Source organism: Lissotriton vulgaris, chromosome 5 (genome assembly GCF_964263255.1).
Source record: "Lissotriton vulgaris chromosome 5, aLisVul1.2, whole genome shotgun sequence".
NCBI classification, from domain to species: domain Eukaryota; kingdom Metazoa; phylum Chordata; class Amphibia; order Caudata; family Salamandridae; genus Lissotriton; species Lissotriton vulgaris.
In genome coordinates this window covers 223,810,372-223,815,311 of record NC_141693.1, presented here as the reverse complement: position 1 = coordinate 223,815,311, position 4,940 = coordinate 223,810,372, and positions in this window count along the sequence as shown.

Genomic DNA, 4,940 nt, shown 5'->3' with positions numbered 1-4,940 from the left:
AAGATTATAGGTATATGAAGGGAAACTTTGAGATTCTTTTTGTTTTAATATTTTATTGGAGATTTTGTAATACTACGATACAGTAGTAAGAAACAATAATTCAAAGAAAAATATTAATGCAGGTGAGATGCAAACACAGTACTATGAGTTTGTGAGTAATCAGTGGGTCCAATGGAAAGTCCATAAACAACTTCATATCAGAGGAAGTGCAGACGAATGACACAGAGGTGATAGGAGTTCATTGGGTGCGACATGTCGTCAACATACCTGGTTATTAGAAACTGCAAACTTTGGTGGTATGTGTATAAGAGTGTCTGTTTCTCGCAAAAGGAGGAGAAGAGAGAGGGAAGGAAAGAGAGATTAGGAAAGCCGAGGGGAAGTGGGGAGGGGGAGCAGAGGAGTGGGAGTAGTGGGATGTCCCAAGTGTCCAGTCGAGAGATGAGGCGAAGTTGTGCCTGGGGTTTAGGGGGTAGCGGTCTTAGCTAGGGAGGCAGAGGATTGTGTGTAAGTATCCACAGATCTGTTGAGGTTGAAGTTTTGATTAAGGATAGTAGTATTCACACTTCTGACCCACGCCCTCCAAGTGTGGTAGGAGATGGATTTGAAGTCTTTCCATTCACAAATGATTGTCTTGACCCATAACGTAAGGAGTAAGTTAAATAGTAAAAGTTCTGTTATGTTGAGTGGTGGAGGGTTGGGGAGAATCCAGGTCCCCAGGAATGTTAGAACTGGGTCCAGAGTAGAAGATATTGTTTATGGTATTTATAATGTCATCCCAAAATGAGAAGTAAAAGATCATGTATTCTAGGCTGCCCACCTCAGCGCAACAATGTAACACTTGCTTGAGTAAAGTAATCCTATTTTGGCTGGGGTTGAGAAGGATCTGTGAAGTGGCCAATATTTACATTGTAGTATAACAGATGAGATCTTAAGCTTGGTTTATCTCTCAATCACCTCTTTAATATATAGGATATTAAGTGATGGCTAGAGATGCCAGCGAAGAGAATTGCCATCAAATCTTTTTGAGAGGTTGTGCCGGAGTGATGCATAGGCAGACTGTTTGACTTTGACTGTGCATTTATTGTCTAGATGTTTCACTGCTTGTTTCATGTCCCTAAATATATTAGCAGAGTGTAGTGAGTTGAAGTGCTTTATCGAGATGGCGGTCAGAGGAGGTGAAAGGGGGAAAAGGTGTTTCTCAATGTCTGTTCATATGGGCGGGGCGTTGTTGATTTGTGTGGAACCAGTGAATAGATTTTTTAAGAAACATTGCCATTTGAAGTTTACTAAAATTAGAAAGGCCCACTCCGCCTTTCTATTTGTTTATTAATAGGACCTTACTTGCGGTTCGGGGTCTTTTACAGCACCATAGCAATTTGGTAATGGACTTGTTGAGCAGTCTGAAAAAGGGATCAGAGGGCTGTAGAGGGAACATGCTGATTATGACGTTCACCTGCGGGTCTATTAGCATTTTGGTGTATTCTAATTACCCCACCAAGTCATATGTTTGGGTGACCAACTTTATATGGGGTCTTGTATGTTTTTTTGGAGAGTGTATTCTCAATGTGTGTTTGAGATTCGGGCAACGATTTACCTTCTTGAAGACCGGGGTATTTAAGGTGGCAGTTTTGCCATTTGAGGTTGCAATTCCTGAGGATTGTAGGGGTACACAAAAGATTAAGAGGGAAGACCTCTGTTTTGTCTAGGTTTAGTGAGCAGCCCGAAGTTTCCTTGATTATTTCCACAATTTCTGAAATGGCAGAATCCGCTTTTTCCATGAAGATGAGGACATCGTCTGCATAGGCTGCTACCTTATGAGTTGTAGATCCAATGGGATACCTTTGATGGTAAGGTTATGTCGGAGGTAAGAGAGGAGGGGTTCTATGGCTAAGAGGAAGAGTAAAGGTGAGAGGGGCAACCTTGTCTCATATCTTGGGAAAACTGGGTCAACAACCTTCCCATGAGATCAGGCTTACGCCGGGAGCAGAACCTTGCATCCCAGTTAGGACCGTGCGCAATCTAGGGGTACTGTTTGATGCGGATCTCCAAATGACCTCCCAGACCAATAAAACCATCAGTGTCTGCTATGGATTGTTGAAAGCACTCAGACAGATTTTGCCCCTTCTGCCTGCTGAGTCTAGACCACTAGTACTTAGGAATGTGATTCTGGCCAGACTGGACTATTGTAACTCTCTATATTTAGCGGCCCCCTTATATATCCTACAGGGGCTCCAGAGGGTCCAGTCTATAGCGGCCAAGCTGGCACTTAAAAGACCTCACAGTTCCTCCACTACGTTGGCGCTAAGAGATCTACATTGGTTGCCAATCGGGAGTAGAGTTGCCTTCAAGTCCCTATGTATCGTGTACAGAGCCCACAACACGGGACCTATCCTTCTACAGGAAAGGCTCTCCTGGTATAGACCTTCCAGGTCCCTGCGCTCTGCTAGCCAGAGTCTGGCAGCTACTACCAGGATCAAGAGATCGAGGATGGGAGGCAGAGCTTTCTGCACCTCTGCCTCTAGGTTGTGGAACGAGCTTCCCCAGAACATCAGACAAATTGACACCCTACTGGGTTTCAGAAAGAGCCTGAAAACCTGGCTGTTCGCCAAAGTATAATCCCCGTGACTCTATTTAATAGCTCTGGCAGTTGTTCTATATGTCAGGACAGCTAGTGTATGGTTGTACCATCTGATTATTTCCTGTTTGGGCGCCAGGATACCCGTAGGGTGACAGTTGCGCGTTATAAATAATAAATACAATGCAATACAATACAATACAAAGTTTTAATTTCTCCAAAAGGGTGCCATTTACTCAGTCCCTAGCTGAGGGTTTATCATTTAAAACAAAAACCATCTGCTTGAACGAGATACCTAGGTTGAATGTGTGGATTACCCATTTTAGGAAGGGCCAAGTCACCTTGTTGAAGGCATTCTTAGTGTCTAAGGCCATGGCCATTGACGGGCAGTGGAGGAGGTTAGCTCTTTCTATGAAAAGCGCAACGAGCCTTATATTATCAGAGGCCTGCCTTCCTTTAAAAAAGCCTGCTAGTGAGGGATGTATTATTGATGGAAGTAATTTTTCAAATCTTGTGGCCAGAATTTTAGCATACAACTTTTAATCTAAATTAAGAAATGAGATTGGTCTGTTATTGTTTGTGTCAGGATGGTCTTTGTTGTCTCTGTGGATAACTGGTATTATCGCCTCTGTAAAGTTTGGGCCAGTCGTCCCTGTGGAGGCATAGAAATCGAAGAGGGATTTTAAGTGTAAGATTAGTAGTGGTTGGAAAGTTTTGTAAAAAAGGCCTATGAAGCTATCCGGCCAAGGTACTTTCTTAATTTTAAGTAATCTGATCGCCTTATCTATCTCTTCTGTTTCTAAAGGTTTGTTCATGGAATGTTGGTCTGCTTTTTTAATTGAGCGTAGCGTATTGTCATGAAGGTATTTTTCACAGTTCATGATATCAGGTTGTCTATTAGGTTTACAGGGTTCTTTGTAGTACTGTGCAAAGTAGTTTGCTATTTTCCTAGTCTTGGTAACTGTTTTCCCTGATTTAATGTTGATAGCAATAATCAAGGAACTCAGGAATTTCCAAGACTTGCTGAATTTGCTTAGTTTTTTCACTTTGTTGATGTTTAGCCAAAAATGAGCTCTATTGCTTATTTGTTTGCTATATTGATATTGATATGTGAGTGTTTTTAGTTGATTGAGTGTGTTGATTGAGTTTTTTCAGACTAGGAGGCATTCAAGCTGCTTAACTTTAGCTTTGAGTTTCTTCATGGATTTATTGACTTCTTTATTTTTGTTAGTCATGATACTAATCATTCTGCTTTTGTCAAGAAAGAAATCCCTTTTGGGTACACTTTAAAATCACAAAGCTGATAGCTCTCACATCATATTCACCCTGGAGCAATAAAGAAAAAAAATAATTAAAACAAAAACAGTTGGGGGGCGTGGCCAAGATGGCGGGGTGAGCGGACGCTTCCTCCCGTAGCTCCTCCGGCCCGGCTCAGCTCGAGCCCCGATTCCTGCGCTTCTCTCCCCCCGCGGTCGCACTGCGGGCGAGAGAACTGTGCCGGAGTTCTTGGGGCACGTTTTGATACCACTTTGACTTCTGTTGCCCCGGGGGAAGTCCCCTAAAAGTTTGTTCAACGATCGACCCGAGGAAGGGAGCCTGGGTCGCCCCGAGGAGAAGGGCCTGGAGGCGGAACATACTGCGGCGCTGTCCGCGCGCCTCGGCGGAGTCGAGTGCTGAAAGCTGGAGATCCCGGGGGACGGACTCGACGGACTTCGCGGAGTGTGGAGGCTTCCTGACCGGCGCCCTGGTGGTCGGGACCATCGCTAGACGACAGACCCCTGCCCTGCGACGACGATCTACTCCCCCGCCATGGGTGTCGGAGTGTGACGCCTTGCGGACCCCGAGCCTGGAGGAATGGAACGGTGAAGTCTGAGCGGAGCCCGAGCCGGGCGTATTGGCCGATGGTGCTGGAAGACGTTGGGTTCGCACTTCCCCGACCCGTGGCCATTTGAGGGTCGCCCATAGACTGGCTGGTCTGGGCTGGCATCCTGGGTTCTACCCTCCCGCCATCTTGTCTTTGCGGAACTAATACTGGTGACCCTCGCCCGCGCCCTGGTCATACGGGCGCCTTGGTTTCTCTTGGTACCTACACATCTGCCGTCCTCCCTGGGGGCACACGGCTGAAGGCCTCCGACTCGGACATTGCTGACCGCCCTGCCTGGCCCGGTGGTCGCCTCGCCCTGACCCGGGCCGCCATTTTGTCGCCCGTGACGCACTACCCTTGTCCTCGGTGAGGACTTCGCATCTGGTGCCCAAGAGCGCCTGGGCGCGTCTACAACGGCCGGCTCTGGGCCTCGACCACCGCGGAGGCCAGGATGGCCGGAAGATGAGGCGCAACACGGGGAGATCGCACTTTGCCGGACAT